General features: G+C 41.9%; 1 protein-coding gene across 2 annotated transcripts in view; it reads right to left on the reverse strand.

Moving 5' to 3' along the window:
• The window catches only part of LOC112264433 (protein tyrosine phosphatase type IVA 2), a 35894-nt gene that overhangs the window by 8598 nt on the left and 6857 nt on the right, over positions 1-20439 (reverse strand). The window contains exon 1 of one of the 2 annotated variants that reach the window (XM_024441033.2): positions 4229-4370. The exons of the other annotated variant lie outside the window; for it this stretch is intronic. The gene's annotated coding sequence lies outside the window, so the exon portion shown is untranslated. Of the gene's footprint in view, positions 1-4228; positions 4371-20439 lie in introns of those variants that run through there. 2 annotated transcript variants of the gene reach the window in all.

Below are 20439 nucleotides of genomic sequence, written 5' to 3' on the forward strand. Positions count from 1 at the left end.
ACAAAAGAGGGGGGAGGGGGAAAGGGGGAAAATGTGATTAGGTAAACTCAAACAGACAAGGAAACAGTCACCATTTAGCAAGGCAGGGCAAAAAGACACCTAAAAGCACCTGTTGAGGAAACTAGTAAACTCATCACAGAAGAAATATGACCCATGAAATACTTGACCTATTAAAAACTAGCCATTATCACTCTTGTACTAAAGGTGTTATAAACCCCCACATTTATTATCAGCCACACTCACACTCAAACATACAAAAACAAAATTGTACATAAAGATATACACACAAACACAAGACACCCATGATCTCTTGGCTTCAAAAGAGAGCCTCTCAAATCAAGTAATGTCTTGCCTCTAACCAGCTGATTCTGAGCCAACACCTGAAGGGCCTGAACATAGTCACCACAAAATGGCTGTTAACTACCACTGTCTACTCACACACACACAACGTGACAGAGTCCAAGGGAGAGGTGAAACAGAGAGAGACAGCGACAGAGCAGAGCGTGAGAGAGAGTGGTGGAGGGCCAAGAGAGGGCAGGGGGGAAAGTGAGGGGGTGGAGGTTTAGATGAGAGGGCAGGAATGAGGTGAGAAAAGGGGTGGAGGGTGAGGGGAGAAATGGGGTGGAGTGTAAGAGCAAAAGGGAAGTAAAAAAAAAGTTGGACCTCAGCATCAGTGTACAACACAGCAGTCACAAGGTGAGGATTATGGGTTGGCAGGGCTTCACACGAGCCAACTCTTTCACAGTCCCACGCTCCCCCTTTCACCTGAGACTCTCCCTCTGTCACACAGTCATTCATCCCACGCTCAGTCTCTTCAGGTCTCCTCTTTACTTCAGTCATTCTCTCCAAATCTCTGTCTTCTCTTTGGGAGAATGGTGCCCCAATTGTCCTAGTGTCTTGCCTCCTTTACCCATAGGACTCTCGCTCTACCTCTCCCCCATCCTCCTTCTCATATTTGAGTCTGTCTCAGTCTGTCGTGGCGCCGGTACAGAGCGGTCGTCTCGCCCACTCATTCACTCTGTGCCAGGAACAGGGTAACAACTTTAAAAAGACACACCGACGCTCTATTCACTGGACTCACTTTGCCCTGCTCACCCTCTCTGCAGATAGACGCCTGCCTCACCCTCTCTGCAGATAGACGCCTGCCTCACCCACTCAATCTCTCATTCTGTGCCAATGACAGCCAGGGTTACTCTATGGAGACTAGAACTAACCTTCTCTCCCCATCTCCCCTTCCCTCTGGTCTCCTCTCACCCAGTGCAAGAGGGCCAGTTTTCAAAGAATCACCAACCACTCCTCTCCCACTCTTTCCTTCCATCTCCCTGCCTTAGCCGGTGACAGCAACAGGGCCAGTCTTCAAAGAGCCACCAGTTCTCCAGTGGGTAAAGATCTCTCCCTGACGCCTTTAATTACCAGCTCCAAACAGCACTAAAAACACTAGTGATGGAAAAATAAAATCTATTTAGTTACATGTCAGGATATTATTTTTGACGATATATCGTATCAGCTGACAATTTGTGCTAGTTGGCTGTACCAAAACTTTTCCTTTTTCCGCACCCAAGTATCGTAATATCGTATTGTGAGGTCCATGGCAATTTCCAGTTCTAATATATATATATATATATATATGATGGTCATTATGGCCAAACAGTTCTACTTTTGTTTCATCAGACCAGAGGACATTTCTCCAAAAAGTACAATGCAGTATGTCACGGCCACAGACAAACAAACTTAATCTACGGATCAAGTGCTACCAGTCCCAAAAAGCATATTTATGATGATCTAAAAGGGAAATGGATCAGCACCAGACAAACAGTGTCAGGTCGAGGAAGAAGAGGAAATGAAAAGAGATACATCAGAGCAGTTGGTCATCGGCTCCTAATTATTCAGTAAAGGATGGATATCATACGGGAGGTTTTTAACAAGAGCCACTCCGTGATCTGTCAACAACAGAGGAAGGATCAGAGGAGATAGATGACACCTGCATCCCAAATAGCCCCCTTATACCATTAAGGGCACCACTTTTGACCAGGACCAAGTAGTGCAGTATATAGGGAGCTATTTGGGACACAGCCAAAGTGAACGTCTCTCGAACCTAGAGGTCGACTGATTAATCGGAATGGACGATTATTTAGGGCCGACTTCAACTTTTCATAACAATCGGAAATCGGTATTTTTGGACGCCGACTCTGCCATTTTTAAAAATCTTTACAACATTATTTAACGAGGCAAGTCGGTTAAGAACACATTCTTACTTTCAATGACGGTTTAGGAACGATGGGTTAACTGCCTTGTTCAGGAGCAGAACGACAGATTTTTACCTTGTCAGCTCAGGGATTCAATCTTGCAACCTTACGGTTAACTAATCCAAGGCTCTAACCACCTGCCTCACGAGGAGCCTGCCTGTTACTCAAATGCAGTAAGAAGCCAAGGTAAGTTGGTAGCTAGCATTAAACGTATCTTGTAAAAAACAATCAATCATAATCACCAGTTATAACTACACATGGTTGATGATATTACTAGTTTATCTAGCATGTCCTGCGTTGCATATAATCGCTGCGGTGCGCATTCATGAAAAAGGACTGTCTTGCTCCAACGTGTACCTAATTATAAACATCAATGCCTTTCTTAAAATCAATACACAGAAGTATATTTTTAAACCTGCATATTTAGCTAAAAGAAAGGTTAGCAGGCAATATTAACCAGGTGATAGTGTCATTTCTCTTGCGTTCATTGCACGCAGACTCAGGGTATATGCAACAGTTTGGGTCGCCTGGCACACTGCGAACTCATTTTCCAAAATTGTATGTAATTATGACGTAACATTGAAGGTTGTGCAATGTAACAGGAATATTTAGACTTATGGATGCCACCCGTTAGATAAAATACAGAACGGTTCCATATTTCACTGAAAGAATAAACATTTTGTTTTTGAAATTATAGTTTCTGGATTCGACCATATTAATGACCTAAGACTCGTATTTCTGTGTGTTATTTTGGTATAATTAAGTCTGATTTGATAGAGCAGTCTGACTGAGCGATGGTAGTCACCAGCAGGCTCGTAAGCATTCATTCAAACAGCACTTTCGTGCTTTTTGCCAGCAGCTCTTCCCTGTGCTTCAAGCATTGCGCTGTTTATGACCTCAAGCCTATCAACTCACGAGATTAGGCTGGTGTAACCGATGTGAAATGGCTAGCTAGTTAGCGGGGTGCGCACTAATAGCGTTTCAAACATCACTCACTCTGAGACTTGGAGTAGTTGTTCCCCTTGCTCTGCATGGGTAACGCTGCTTTGAGGGAGGCTGTTGTCAATGTGTTCCTGGTTCGAGCCCAGGTAGCGACGAGGAGAGGGATGGAAGCGATACAGTTACACTGGCAATACTAAAGTGCTTATAAGAACATCCAATAGTCAAATGTATATGAAATACAAATCATAGAGAGAGAAATAGTCCTCTAATTCCTATAATAACTACAACCTAAAACGTCTTACCTGGGAATATTGAAGACTCATGTTAAAAGGAACTACCAGCTTTCATATGTTCTCATGTTCTGAGCAAGGAACTTAAACGTTAGCTTTCTTACATAGCACTTTTACTTTCTTCTCCAACACTTTGTTTTTGCATTATTTAAACCAAATAGAACATGTTTCATTATTTATTTGAGGCCAAATTGATTTTATTGATGTAATATATAAAGTTAAAAGAAGTGTTCATTCAGTATTGTTGTAATTGTCATTATTACAAATGTGAATAAAACGTTTTTTTTTATATATAAAAAAAAAAAAAATCATCCGGTTAATCGATTTTTTCTGGTCCTCCAATAAATCGAAAAATCAAAATCATAATAAATTGAAAAATCATAATCGGTCGACCTCTACTCCAGAGAGAGCGACCAAATACGACGTGTGTGGAGTGTGACAGACCAGTGAAGTCAGAGACCATCCCAATGAGAAGTAGAAAGACCAGACTACTATAATGTCAGGAAACAGGATTGCAATGCTCACACAATATCACACTTAATAGAAGGTTATGTGATGAACCACAATCTTGAGCTTATCAAATTGTACTACATACAGTCTCATAACACAGTTTTTAAACTGTGAGTCCCACAGCTTGCAGTGCCTCCAAACAGGAGTGTGCAGCAGTTGGACTGCACTCAGCAGCTAAGCAGAATCCTTCATAGCTAAGTGGTATTAGCATCAATTTCCATTCAGTCAGCATAGACTTACATATGTCAAGGTCCTCTCTCCCTAATAACAGTCACCTAGCCATGTCTCAATAGTCCCAAGTTAATGTCAGTGAATATGGAGGAAAGAAGACAAGGAGAGGAAGCCAATCGTCAGACTATTGGAGACACACCCCAGTTAAAGCCGGTCTCTGAGTGAGTGGCACTAGCTAGAGGAACAGGCACCTTGTGGTAAAGCCAGACCAGCCCTGCTTTCACAACGCTGCCGGGAACTCATGCAAATCACTCAGCCATATTTGCAAACAACAACAACTTCTGCAATTGTGCCCAGCTGTCAGCACAGATGGAGAGAAGAGAGCCAACACACCAAATCAGTCAGAAAGACGATGTGTTTGTTACCACACAGGAAGTATCTTTATGAACACTGCGTCTGTGAGACAGGGAAAGTGACAGCTACCAGGCCTAATTGTGTAGCCGACAAAGATGTAGGCCTAGACAATTATAATATAACTCAAAATTGGTCAAACTCCTACTCATTTCAACCAGAAAACTGAACTAGCCAACCTAAAAACACAAAAGAAAAACACAGCTAGGCCCACATATAAAACAAACGCCAACAAGGGGCCTATTTAGGCCGAGATTCAGGTCAACTGGGTTAGGAAAGCTTTATTATTTTTGTCTAGCCTACAATTTTCATAATTAGGCCACTTCAGTCATCATTATTCGGCATCGCCTCACAGCTGCTCCACACAACTCTGCTGTTGAACAAGTGCTAACGAAGAACATAAAACAGCACAAGCTAAGTATTATCCTGAAGTTCTCCTGCTGCCACACATACACTAAAGCCCCGTTGTGAGTACTAACATGTCCCTTTCTTTTCCAGCTGGACTGAATGTTGTTGGGTACACACAGAGTCCACTCAGAACTAAGAAATTGTTCAACTAGCTACATCAAGTATTTTCCTTCACCTGATAGTGAGATCGGATTAGCCTACTACTGTATATGAACCTGGGAGAAACATCTACAAAAGTCAGACACGATACTAACCACACGTATTCTGTTAGGCTGGGAATTGCCAGAGACAACATGATACGATCTAATCAAGGTACTTAGGTGACAATACCATTTGTATTGCAATTCTCACAATTCAGGAACACCTGCTCTTTACATGACAGACTGATAAGGTGAATCCAGCTGAAAGCCATGATCCCTTATTGAGGGTGACTGGGCAAGGCAAAAGATTTAAGTGCTTTTGAACAGGGCATGGTACAAGGGTTTTGTGTGTGAAGAACTGCAACACTGCTGGGTTTTTCACACTCAACAGTTCTCCGTGTGAATGGTCCACCGCCCAAAGGGCATCCAGCCAACTTGACACAACTGTGGGAAGCATTGGAGTCAACATTGGCCAGCATCCCTGTGGAATGCTTGACACCATGTAGAGTCCATGCCCCAACAAATTGAGGCTGTTGAGGGCAAAAGGGGGTGCAATGCAATATTAGGAAGGTGTTCCTAATGTTTTGTACATGGTTTATGTAATTGCAATTTGATGTTCCAAACATATTGCTCACTTTGTGTCTTGTCTGCTACAGAGGGACAAGAAAAGTTGAGCAATCATGGAAATACGTGCTGAAAACATGTTGACAAACTATTTATAAAGATTGAGAACAAGCTGTAGGATTAAATATATTGGAGTTTTTGTGCCGGTTCAGCCGACAAGCACTAGCTAACGCTACCTACAGTTGGTAGCAAAGGAGTTGGTCCCTCCTTTGCTGCTATAACAGGCTCCACTCTCCTGGGAAGGCTTTCCACTAGATGCTGGAACATTGCTGCAGGGACTTCCATTCAGCCACAAGAGCATTCGTGAGGTCGGGCACTGATCTTGGGCGATTAGGCCTGGCTTGCAGTCGAGGGTACCAATTCATCACAAAGGTGTTTGATGGAGTTAAGGTCAGGGCTCTGTGAAGGCCAGTCAAGTTCTTCCACAGCGATCTCGAGAAAAGATTTCTGTATGGACCTTGCTTTGTGCATGGGGGCATTGTCATACTGAAACAGGAAGGGACTTCCCAAAACTGTTGCCACAAATTCGGAAGCACAGCATCATCTGGAATGTCATTGTATGCTGTAGCGTTAAGATTTCCCTTCACTGGAATTAAGGGGCCTAGCAAGAACCATGAAAAACATATGGCTGTTGCGGTGACCGTGTTACCGGCGGTCACGAGTCATGAAGGCAGTCAAATTCCACGTGACCGATGGTCATTAGTAGCCTACCAAACTTGCCAACTTCCTGGTACTCAGCACTCCATTGTCCCTCTAATCAATCTGACATCAATGCAAATGTTTTTCGAAAATCGAATCAAACACTTCATGAGAGCCCATGAGCTGATGTTGCGCAACATTTCTATAGGCTTTGTAATTATTTGAGAAAACAGAGTGATGGCTTCTACTAAACAGAGGATCCTATCAGCTCTCTGTAGGCTAAGGCCTACTATATTTATTTCTCAACTTTCCTAATATTCAGCACATTATCTTTACAACAGGAGTATAGCTACCTGGCTGGCATGAAAATGAACCAGAGGAAAAGCATCCTCCATTTGCTATTTAAGTGGATAGAAGACAGGTGCATGATAATGGTCCATTCTAAATCCAAACAAATTTCACACATTATTTAATATATATGTAAAGACTAGATTAAATCAAGAATAGTCTAATGGGTAACAATATTAGCCTATCAGTTGTGAATTATACATTATCACTTTTGAATGATGCCCAGCCTAAGAAATACTTTTTTTATATGACTTTTTCAAATAGTCGCACACCTCATGTAGCCCACCCTATAGGCCTATATGTTTTGATCAAATTAAGCACATTAATCCGCTTTACAAGGGGTGTAGAGCCTAACTGGCATACATAAGCAGCGCGTGAGTTGAAATTTGGGGAAGAACATTTCTACCATAAACATGCACCTTTATAATAAAAGCATTACATGCATAATCGCATTTGCGGTCACTTTTGATAATGGTGTTTTCCCACTAATGGAACATATGTGATTTTAGCCTATGTGCGCATTCCTGCATTTATAATGTGAATAAATAGACTTTGGATTATTATTATTTATTTGGGTGCATTACAGCCAAAGGGGCCATCCCTTTGAAATTTGAGACATTATCAAGTTCTTGTCAAATTCTGAATGAGACCAATGTGTACAGCCTGCGCAAAAAAAAACTAAGCAGAGCTCATGCCTTTCAAGTGACTTTTTTCCAAATCATTTCGTCTCATCATGCAGCCTTACAATGTATTAAAAATCAAAACATATAGTCCAACATTTATAGAACAACTAAAGTTACATGAACTAAATTAAGCATATAGGAGTACCTATTTCTTTGTTAACCGTTCAGAGAATAGCCACGTACTCCTTCAAATTGTTGAGGAAATATCTATTTTATTCAACTTTGTTCAATTTGAATATTCTTCATCACTATAAAATAATGCCAAATCTTGTCTGTTAAATTAACTAGTGTAGCCCACAGCCATTTGGCATTGTCATATCAGGACAACTCAGAGTAAGCTTTTTTGTTCTTCTGAAATAGACCACATTTTGTTTCATGTCATGCTTCTTTAGACTCGTCTAAAGTAATGGCTTCATTGTGAAGGTGTAGGCTACATTACATGGATTTATTAGACTTTATAAAACGTACATGTTCCAAAAGGTCTGCATCAGTGGCTTGTAGCCTGTGTGTGGAAGCCAGGAGTTGCTAAATGTGTTTATGTTAATTAACGGTAAATTACAGTGAGACCGACAGTTATCTGCATGACTATCACTGGCTGACGAAATTGTGATCAACACAGCCCTAGACCATTATTCCTCCACCAAACCTTAGTTGGCACTATGCATTGGGGCAGGTAGCATTTTCCTGGCATCCGCCAAACCCGGATTCGTCCATCGGACTGCCAGATGGCGAAGCGTGATTCATCACTCCAGAGTACAATAGAAACAAGCTTTATGCAACTCCGGCCAAGGTAACCCATTTCACGAAGCTCCCGATGAACAGTTATTGTACTGACGTTGCTTCCAGAGGCAGTTTGGAACGCGGTAGGGAGTGTTGCAACCAAGGATTTTTACGCGCTTCAGCGGTACCGTTCTGTGAGCTTGTGTGGCCTACCACTTTGCGGCTGAGCATTGTAGCTCCAGGACGCTTCCACTTCACAATAAAAGCATTTACAGTTGCCCGTGGCAGACATTTGATTAACTGACTTGCTGGAAAGGTGGCATCCTATGACGGTGCCAGCTGAAAGTTACTGAGTTCTTCATTAAGGCCACTCTACTGCCAATGTTTGTCTATGGAGATTGCATGCATGCTTGATTTTATACACCTGTCAGCATTGGGTGTGGCTGAAATAGCAGAATCCACCAACTTATAGTTGTCCTCATACTTTTGTATAGATAGTATATAGTATACATGGAAGATAGAAAATTTTAAAAAATTAAAAAACAAAAGGATCTTTCAGAAATCGATACTTGAGTCAAATATCAATACAATAACATCAAAAAATAATATTGCGATATGTTACTATCAATTTTTTCCCCATCATTAATATTCTGAGAAATGACAGCTAGGCTTCACATTAGCCCCCTTGTTCACAGAAGCTAAACTGGGAGAAAGGTCATTGAGTGAGTAGCCTTGCAGTACTGGGGCCTACTGGCTGAGACTCAAAGGCCCTGGCTATATTCCCAAATTGCGAGCGAGAGTCCCCTCTTGGTGCCCTGCTCGCCAGCCTGGCCCGTGATAGGGAGAGTAGACCCACTGGCACCGATGTCCCACACCGTGACAGAGAGGAAAGGGAGAGGTGGCAAGGGGAACAGAGAAAGGGGGAGGGAGGAGAGGGAGAGAAAAGAGTGGGAGGGTAGTGGTGTAAAGAGCATGATAATGAGACCCAGATTCAAAGAACAAAAGAAGCCAAACAGATGATAGCTAGGACAGGAGTGCAGCCAGGGAGACCCGGCTGCTGACTAACTACATTACATGACAGTGCCATTCTCAAACCATTAACAGATTTGTCTGTACTCTGTTGTAAAGCTTGGCTCAGAAAACTAGGTTGGATTTGACAGCAAAGAAGCCGTGTGTGTGTGTGTGTGTGTCAGACAGTGTAGAAGAAAAAGAGCCTAATTACAAAAAGTGACTGACTGGTGAAATATTGGGACTGATCTTTATTTGCATGTTAGTCAGAGATAAAGCAGTGGGTGAATTGCGTGTTTGACAGACCGGTCCCATTAACAAGAAACAATCAGCTGTGGGACTGGATGTGTGCCAATGAGAGACTGCCTGCACAGCTTAAAGAGAGAGAGGAAAGACCTGCTCCAATGGGACACTAATCAACTGACAAGGTCTCTTATGTATTCTCTATGTACAATTGATAAATTCTCTAGGATTTCAAGCTAAAAGACACTAGGCTATAGCCTTAACATCCATGAGAAGTAAAAACTAAACCACCTGAAATATAGTCAACCCCTTCTCATCTCTCCGACATCGCTGAAACATGTGGGAATAGCAGGGGTTTTGAATAACTTAAATAAATAAATAAATAAATAAATATAGATATATATATATATAGATATATCCACCGCACTGCCCTAATCCCCTTCCTCAGATCCCCCAGATCTCTGCTACAAATCCAGCTGAGCCACTGGCACAGAATCAGACTGTGTCCCATATGGCACCCTATTCCCTACATAGTGCACTATTTTTTACCAAGCCATATGGGCCATGGTCAAAGTAGCGCACCATGAAGGGAATAAGGTGCACTTTGGGACACACCCATGCAGGGACCACCGGTTCACATGCGTTTTGGCATCAGGTTTTTGTCACAGATAGGCCTATATAAGTATGTATTTTGCAGGCTGGCTGTGCTAAGGATTTAGCCTAGAGGAATCTGCGGGAACATGGGCTTAGGTCACGATGACAAGTAAACATTGAAGATCTCGCACGGTTAACTAGGTGGGTCTGCAAATAGAGGACATCTTCCAGAAACAACAGAAAAGGCCAAGCTTTTAGATAGTGAAATAGCACAAGCCATTTGTTGACATTCTACTGAATACCAAACACTACTACACCACCTCGGTGACTCTTCCTCCCACATTGGGCCAGGTATCAGAACTGCATAATGCTCAGTTGTGGGGACTGAGGGAGTGTCTGTAGCAGTGTGTCTGTGGCTCTGTATCATTCTCTTGGGCTGGCTCTGACCAGCTGGAGGGCAGTGTGGGAGCTGGGCCAGGGGACTAGGGGAGTGCCTGGCTGTCTGGAGAAAGGAGCCCTGGCATGGTTAGTCCTTGGGCTGGGGGACAAGGAGAAGATCAACACGCCAAGAGGGTGATAAGTGTCCTGCCAACTCACACTCTGCCCACACCGACACAGACAGACTGATTACCTTACTTTATTTAGATTCACAGTGGCGAAATGAGGAACTAGGCCTAAATGTTTCAAAGGTCACACAGGTGCATGTCCCAGTGGCACTTACAACGATCGAGAGAAAAACCCCAGCAATATCTAACACAGATAAGCAGCTCTCAAAAGCTGACACCTTTGCTAACAGCTTGACAGTGCTACATCCTTAGACCAGTTTGTAAATGCAGATTCCCTGATCTCCTCAACCCCCCTGCTAACATATACACCACAAGCACATGACCCCATATACACTTCCCCCTCAGGCAGTGCATTTAACCACTATATGGAGCCAAGGTGACATGGAGCATTCCCATGAGCGCTCTGATAAGACTAGCATTGGCACACACACGAACGATATGGAGACACCCTGTAGCAAGAATACGATCTCAGTTTCATCTGTGGACAGACAATGGTAGGCCAAGGAATTGACTAGAGTAGGGCTTTTCAGACTAGTACCAATGTTTTTTTTCTTTCTTTTCACTCACCTGGTTATTCCTCCAGAGCAACACAGGGTCGTATTCATTAGGCAAAAAACACACAAAAACAGGGACTTGAAACAGGGAGGGTTTACATCGACTAGTCCAATGAGAAATGGTAATTTTTCATTTGCAAAATGTTTTGCATAATGAATACAACCCAAGGCTGGAGGAAACTGACAACGAGGGTACACTTCATTCCAGTGGCATATAAGAACAAACACCACTGACATAACACTCATCTCTCTTTGTGGAGTATGCACTCAACAGGATCTTTAGATTTCCATTTTACACAAGATGGAGGACAGTAGACAGAGCAGTGAAAAATAAGATGAGAAAACAAAAAGGGATGTGAGAGATAGGAGGGTGTGAGTGAGATAAAAAAATAAAACTGCCAAAGAGGGCGGGAGAGAGCAGGCGAGACAACGTGAAGGAGCAAGATTGTGCAAAAGAGCACGTGCACAAGACCAAGAAAGGGAGAGGTGGTGCAGAGAGCACATGAGAGAAAGAGCAAGAGGGGGAATAAAGAAGAGGGGGAACATGAGAGTATAGTGTGGATGTGACAGAGGGGGAATAAAGAAGAGGGGGAACATGAGAGTAGAGTGTGGACGTGAAAGAGGGAGAATAAAGAAGAGGGGGAATAAAGAAGAGGGGGAACATGAGAGTAGAGTGTGGACGTGACAGAGGGGGAACAGATCAAAAACCACACGAGGGAGCAAAAGAACATAGCAAAGGAGAAAAAGCAAAAGGAACATCATTTGGTAGATATGCGTTTAAGGTTAAGTTTATGTATTAAGTCAATTTAAGGTTAGGGTTATTAAGTTAAGGCATTAACTTAAATGGTTAATGTAAGGTTTGGGATACAAAACAAAAATCGAAATAACTACTTTCTATCGCTGGATTCCAACATGAAACCTTCGGCACCAGTGGTAGATGTTTACGCCCATTTGCCATCTGTTCTCAACAACATAACCAAACCGAAGCATACTCGAAGGTAGCAGTGCTCACTGGCTGGAGTTTCTGTTCTGGCTGGGCTAGGGTGAGAGTCCAGAGAGAATCATGTCACGATGTGGATACGCAAACAGTTACAGGAAGTTGTACTACCGACTGCCCCTCCCCCTGCCTTACTGGAGTCATTTAGGCTAACACAGTAGTTCACAACCAAGAACTCTACACAACCTCCAGTTTCTTCATCGCACTCCCTCCTTGGGCCGCTCAAAGACTGAGGCATGCCAGGACATGATCAGCAGGACTGCTATGGATTCATTCCGGAACTGTACATGTCATTACGTCTTCCTACATATTTTCTCAGGGAAGAGCACAACCAGTGAATACCTGAATTTCATGAGGAGGCAGAGGCCTCATACCTGGAGACACAGCAGGATCAGCACTTCAAATCAGCTGTGTTAAGATGAGGCAGCAGCCAGCCAGTGCAGCACAGGTCAGCCAGGGCGGCTGAGATGGCCCAGATTGCCTCATTTAAACAGCTTCATAGCTGTATTTGGACAGTTTGTCCAAGCCATAAAAGGATGTCCGACACAAGCGGCAGACATGTCACTAAACTGGCTGAAGTTCTAATGTACATTTTACTACACCAAAAGCATTGTGAATGTGGCTTTCAATTACTATTCACTGAATTTAGCCTATTGTTAAACAAAGAAAATAATGTACAGATTTTGGAGCAATAAACTTCTAAAATGTCAGAAATAAAATTTTACATTTAGGAAATAAAGATTAGGCATACTATGATTGACACTTATTAAACAACAATAAAACATTGGTCAGACAAAAAAGATACAATTATGTAGTAGGGTAATCACAAGGGGTAAAAAAATAAACTTGTAAAATAAAAAGGGAATATATTGGTGCTTTAGTAATCCCTAAGGGTAAAATCATGTGATAGGGGGTTTCGTAACCAAAGGGAAAAACCACTGAGCTAATGGACCAGGCTTGGTTTGTAATGCTAGTAGGAGTTGTTGTTTGTCTAGGTGCTTTGTTGTCCAAAGGGTGTTGGTGGAGTTGGGTGTCTGTGAGAGGACGGAGAAAATAAAACAATTAAAAATAAGCATTGTGTTTATTTGTCAATGGGACACAACTCACCATAGCATAGGTGGAGGTAATATAGTTGATTAATCATCGTCTGATTAGGTCAGGAAGTGTTTCTCATAAGAATGCTCTTCTAAATTAATCTTGCAGTATTGAAATGAGGACAGCTAGCTATTACACTCGCAATAAGGTGCAGTCCTGTAATATTACTCTTGCAGTATTGAAATGAGGACAGCTAGCTATTACACTCGCAATAAGGTGCAGTCCTGTAATATTACTCTTGCAGTATTGAAATGAGGACAGCTAGCTATTACACTCGCAATAAGGTGCAGTCCTGTAATATTACTCTTGCAGTATTGAAATGAGGACAGCTAGCTATTACACTCGCAATAAGGTGCAGTCCTGTAATATTACTCTTGCAGTATTGAAATGAGGACAGCTAGCTATTACACTCGCAATAAGGTGCAGTCCTGTAATATTACTCTTGCAGTATGCCGTGCATGATGTAGGCTTAGGTACAGGTATGAACAATGTATATCCATCATAAAGACTGATACACATTATGTAGCTAGCTAGCTAAATAGATACACAGCACATACCTCCTAGAGGCCTAGCACACACAGCATACTGCAAGAGTAATACTGTACTGCAGGCAACTGTAATAGCTGTCATTCCAAATAAGTTTTGAACAACTCAAAAGACAGATACACAACAGCTAGATAAACAGCTACATATACCTCGAGTGTTTCTTGCGACACGTAAAATGGTCTTTCAACCGGCTGAAGTGAACCTCTCCTCGCATGATAAGTTACGCTGTGTAGTTCTGTCTCTTTTCAGCTGTCTCCTTTCATTCAGGTTCCATTGCTGCCCACGAGCAAAGATTAAAAGGGTGGCACAAAACTCCTGGTTAATGCCTCTAGCGCATCTCCCTCCTCCATACTTAAAAACAATTATAGTCAGAGGGAACACAACGTCCGCTGATGAACTGCGCCATCGGCCGCCGTCTTAAAATAGTCACTAAGCAAATTAAACCTGGTCCCGTTTCCAGTTCCATGGCAAATGGGAAAACAGGCAAGAACCAACAAGGCTAGTTCGTTCTGGTTCCGGCACAGCTTGGTTGCTCTAGTGGAATTGCGCCAAAAGTAGTCCCAGTCAGGCTGGTAGGGACTATAGAACAGGTGTAAGATGGTACTTGAGGTGGGTACGTCAGTGTGCGTGCAAGGTAAATCTATAGCTTAGTCAAAACCCACTATCAGGTTCAGTGATTAACTCACTTTGTTTGAGTTTCTTGGGAACTTCTTTCAAAATGGTTAATCACACACAACGAAACAAAAGTCATTATGACTTGAGTACGAGTTAGAAACAGGGTGCGTGTGTGAGTGAGAGCGAGTAAGAAACCACAAAAAACAGCATGTTTAAGGTAGAGCGAGAGAGTCTAATGCAGTGTGTACCTGCATGCAAGGTGCTACAAACAGGCTACTGAGATCTCCCGCCCACAGGAACACAGGGCCAGTGCTGTATGTTGTGGTGGTGATCGGATTCAGTCGGTCTGAATCAGTAGCTCTGTTTTGTGTAGACTAGGGACTATTTTGGTTCAGACTACCACAAGGGACAGGCACTATCCCAGTCAGTCTAGAGGTATAAATACCCACAATTAAAACCAAAGATAGCCATGAGCCAGAGGCCTTTTCAGGCAGGATGTGAGGGTGGGTTACTTTGCCCTCCCTGAGTCTCAACCAGGACAGGTAATAGTCTAATAAATATTTAACATCCCCCTGGGCAAGGTCCAGTTAGCACCACTTCCTGTTAGCTTAATTAGCATGCCAGATACTACTGTCAGAACGAGCTAATATTTGCCCAAGTCCTTAAAAGAGCCTTGGCCACCAAATGTTAATCAGAAATACACTGCTACGGGCAACAAGAATTAAAGAAGATTGCATTGTTACATTAAGGCATGGCAACAAGTAATGATGCAAAGAAAACAAGCTATTAGCAGGACCACTGATCACACTTAAGAACATGATACACTTGACAATGGCATTTAAAAACACCCGTACCACTTAAGCCTGCACGTGGGCGTAGTACTGTATTTGAACACGGACAAAATAAGATTTTTTTTGGGGGGGTGGACAGCCTATCCCGCTAAATATTCCACATAAACACGTATGCATTCCGTGAGTGCTTCCAGCTATAGCATTCTTTGAAGAGCTCACAGGTTTGTGGTTGGTTCACCACAAGTCCTGCCTCCCATCGCCAGGCCTATTAACACCTCTTAGAACAAGTAAACACCTGGCCCACAGCACAGGCCCTAGAGAGAGACCTAACATACAGCATGGGCAGAACATGGACAGAGCATGGACAGAGAATGGACAGGTACTCAAAAGCCTTAACAGTTGCAAAATTCTAGTAACCTGTCCCAAAATGTCCAGGTTTTCCAGAAATAGCAATTGAAGGATACCTGGATTTCCAGCATATTCAAGGAATCTTTGAACAGAGATATCAGAAAACCACCCTAAACCTCAACATAGCAAATTAGTCAGACAACAGTTAGGGTTGATTTGAAACTAGGCAGTAGAGAGAAAATGTGGAGTCTGAACACGACCTTAAAAACCATTCAGTTAGCCAACCTATTCCACTACGATGGGAGAGATGCTAGATAACCTAATGACGATGAAAGGCCTACGATAGCACTTGGGGGAGAGGCTGCTCTTTCTCTGGCAAAGGCTGAAAGAAATCAGGCTTTGGCCAGACAAGGAGAAATGAAACGGGGTTAAAAGGCAGAAAGCATGGCTACCGAATTTAATTTTAAAAATGTGCCACTGTAGGTAGCATTAGCTAGTGCTAGTCCACTGTACCCGCACCAAAACTCCAGTATTTTTCATTCTATAAGTTGTTCTCCATCTTTTTAAATAGTGAGCCAACATGTTTCCAGCACTTTAATTTCCCAGACTGATAAATGTGTTTTTCTGATACCCTCATCTTTCTAGACATTACACCGAACATGAAGCCTCAACTGTAGCAATATTGTACATAAACAAATCAAACTACAACAATGCTAGTCTGACATCACATGTAGTCCAATTACAGTAATTTAATTGTTTATCGGAGTAATAAATTGAACACAAGGTACTGTACAAGGCCATAATTTCACAGCTGCCAAGGTAGCCTCAGGTAGCAGCTAGAACAAGGACACAAACATTCCCCTTCAGTAGACAGCGGCTTGCCTTTCTCATGTAACAGTTATCTGATCTGGGGCCTTACACCACATCCAATTAATCTGGGGGAATTTAATTTACCTAGATTCAAATCAAGCCTCTCATTTGCAAGTCAAAGGCAATTCAAAACGCTAACAAAGAACAAAACAAAGTTACTAGCCACAGAGAAGGGTGGAGGAGGACTAGACTAAATAAGTCAGAATGTCCTGTACCATTTTAATAAGGAGGTGTTGTAAACCATTCTGGTGAAACACAGCAAGTGTCCAAAATGGCACACTTTTCCTATAGGGCACTACTTTTGACCAGTGCTCTTATGGTACAACAATCGTGTGCTTTATTGGGAATAGTGTAATTTGGGAAGCAGTCACAATTTGAACATTCACCTAGCCCAGGTCGGAGTAATTTGAACATTCTCTAACATTTTTAAATGGAACACCAAGTTACTGTTGACATGTTCCATCCTGAGCAGAAACACCACAGAGAGTTTCAGTCCGGGTTCTTCAGTAACCCACGATGAAAACCACCCCAGCCCCCCAGTGACTGAAGGAGGGAGTAAAAACCACCCCACGCCCCCGGTGACTGAAGGGGGGAGTAGAAACCACCCCACCCCCCCAGTGACTGAAAGGGGGAGTGAAAACCACCCCACCCAGTGACTGAAAGGGGGAGTGAAAAGGTGAAAGAGGCACAAGTAACACAGTTGTCAAAGTGGCCAGCATCCTAGGCCAAGCCACCTAACAAGCCTTGGCCAGACAAAGGTGGAAGGGAAGGTAGATCACCCAACACCTGTCCTGCAGACCTGGATTCAAATACTGTTTCAAATCTTTCCAATGCTTTGAGTGTTTGCTTTACTGTCTGGGAGTGCTAGGTGGATTGTGTTTGCCCTTTTGGGACTTCTCCATTGGTCCATTGTGTAAGGAAAACCCAATCAAGCCCAGCTAAAAAAGTATTTGTAACAATTTCAAATAACATTTGGACTGCCACGGGAATGGAGGGACCCAGAGTTACCTCTGCTGCAAAGGAAAAGTTCATTAGAGTGACCAGCCTCAGAAATTACAGCCCAGGTCCACTGTCCTGTCCTACACAGGCTGAAAGAGTGTGTTGGGCCTTTAATAGGATTGGTATGACTTCACATCCGAGTGGAAAAGCTCAACTGAAGTACACAATTTGTCTGATTCAGAGCAGAAGCATTTTGGATCTATGATTTTTCAACGCCGCCACCGATTATTGGAGGACAAAAAAAAAGCTGTTGCCGATTAATCGCCCGATTTTTATTTATTTATTTGATATATATATATATTTATTTGATATATATATATATATATATATATATTTATTTGATATATATATATTTATTTGATATATATATATATTTATTTGATATATATATGTGCCATGTAAAAAAAGCTAACGTTTCAGTTTCTTGCTCAGAACATGAGAAAATATGAAAGCTGGTGGTTCCTTTTAACATGAGTCTCCAAAGTTCGCAGCTGAAAAGTTCCTAGGGCCTTGCCTTGGCTCCAGGTTAGATGCCTTTCCTTAAAATCAATACACAGAAGTATATATTTTTTAAACCTACATATTTAGTTAAAATAAATCCAGGTTAGCAGGCAATATTAAACTAGGAAAATTGTGTCACTTCTCTTGCATTCGTTCGTTGCACGCAGAGTCAGGGTATATGCAACAGTTTGGGCCGCCTGGCTCGTTGCGAACTAATTTGCCAGAATTTTACGTAATTATGACATTACATTGAAGGTTGTGCAATGTAACAGGAATATTTAGACTTATGGATGCCACCCGTTAGATAAAATACGGAACTGTTCCATATTTCACTGAAAGAATAAATGTTTTGTTTTCGAGATGATAGTTTCCGGATTCGACCATATTAATGACCTAAGGCTCATATTTCTGTGTGTTATTATACTATAATTAAGTCTATGATTTGATAGAGCAGTCTGACTGAGCGGTGGTAGGCAGCAGCAGGCTCGTAATGATTCATTCAAACAGCACTTTATTGCGTTTGCCAGCAGCTTCAAGCCTTGCGCTGTTTATGACTTCAAGCCTATCAACTCCCGAGATTAGGCTGGCAATAATAAAGTACCTATTAGAACATCCAATAGTCAAAGGTATATGAAATACAAATGGTATAGAGGGAAATAGTCCTATAATAAATACAACCTAAAACTTCTTACCTGGGAATATTGAAGACTCATGTTAAAAGGAACCACCAGCTTTCATATGTTCTCATGTTCTGAGCAAGGAACTTACATGGCACATAATGCACTTTTACTTTCTTCTCCAACACTTGTTTTTGCATTATTTAAATCAAAATGAACATGTTTCATTATTTACTTGAGGGTAAATAGATTTTATTGATGTATTATAATGAGTTAAAATAATGGTGTTCATTCAAGTAGCTGTAATTGTCATTACATTTTATTTTATTTTTTTATTCTATTTTTTTGTCTTAAAATCGGCTGATTAATCAGTATCGGCTTTTTTGGTCCTCCAATAAAATCGGTATCGGCATTGAAAAATCTGATTGATGCACATACTGTTGATTCTGCTCATCACAAGTCTTCAGTGTCACACTCCTGATGGAAGCACAATAACATTAGAAGCCTACTGGCAGGGGTAAGTCTCAGTGGAAAAGCAACATTGGAACAAATTGTCATAACCACATTAGACCAAAGGATTTAATATTAACATGGAGGGAGACATAAAATAAACAAAGCTATTCCTCTAGGAACACATTCATGGGCACATGTGCAAAATCGTTGCCAAGACAAACCTGTGGAGTTTTGTTTTTGTAACCTTTATTTAACTAGGCAAGTCAGTTAAGAATAAATTCTTATTTACAATGACGGCCTACCCAGGTCAAACTCGGATGACGCTGGGCCAATTGTGCTCCGCCCTATGGGACTCCCGATTATGGCCGGTTATGATGCAGCCTGGAATCGAACTAGGGTCAGAAGCCCAGTTTGAAAATTAAACAAAATGTGACAACATAATGCTGTTTGTTTCTAACATTAGGACTGTTTTTCTCAAGAAATTAATGCGTTTCATGTTTTGTTTCCTTGCCACACGACACCACAGAGTATCACAATACTGGTATTGTGACAACCTAAATTAGGTTCCCACCACCAAGATTCACCATAACTACAGTACCAGTCAAAGGTTGACACACCTACTCATTTCAGGGTTTCTTTATTTGTACTAAATTCTACATTGTAGTTTAATAGTGAAGACATCAAAAGTATGAAACACATAGAATCATAGAGTAACCTAAAGTGTTCAATCAAAATAGTTTATATTTGAGATTCTTCAAAGAAGCAACAATTTGCTTGATGACAGCTTTGCACACTCTTGGCATTCTCTCAACCAGCTTCATGAGGTAGTCACCTGGAATGGATTTCAATTAACAGGTGTGCCTTGTTTAAAGTTAATTTGTGGAATTTAATGCGTTTGAGCCAATCAGTTGTGTTGTGACAAGGTAGGGTTGGTTTACAGAAGATAGCCCTATTAGGTAAAAGACAAAGTCATTATCATTTGATTTATGGCAAGAACAGCTCAAATAAATAAATGACAGTCCATTATTTTAAGACATGAAGGTCAGTCAATCCAGAACATTTCAAGAACTTTGACAGTTGCTTCAAGTGCAGGTGCAAAAACCAATCAAGTGATATGATTAAACTAGCTCTCATGAGGACCGCCACAGGAAAGGAAGACCCAGAGTTACCTCTGCTGCATAGGTAAAATTCAATAGTGACCAGCCTCAGAAATTGCAGACCAAATAAATGCTTCAGAGTTCAAGTAACAGACACATCTCAACATCAACTGTTCAGAGGAGACTGCGTGAAATCAGGCCTTCATGGTTGAATTGCTGCAAAGAAACCACCACTAAAGAATGCCAATAAGAAGAGACTTGCTTGGGCCAAGAAACACGAGCAATGGACATGATTAGACTGGTGGAAATCTGCCCTTCGGTCTGATGAGCCAAAAATTTGAGATTTTTGGTTCCAACCTCTGTGTCTTTGTGAGACACAGAGTAGGTGCACGGATGATCTTCGCATGTGTGGT

This window comes from Oncorhynchus tshawytscha, linkage group LG13 (assembly GCF_018296145.1).
Source record: "Oncorhynchus tshawytscha isolate Ot180627B linkage group LG13, Otsh_v2.0, whole genome shotgun sequence".
Classification (NCBI taxonomy): Eukaryota; Metazoa; Chordata; class Actinopteri; order Salmoniformes; family Salmonidae; genus Oncorhynchus; species Oncorhynchus tshawytscha.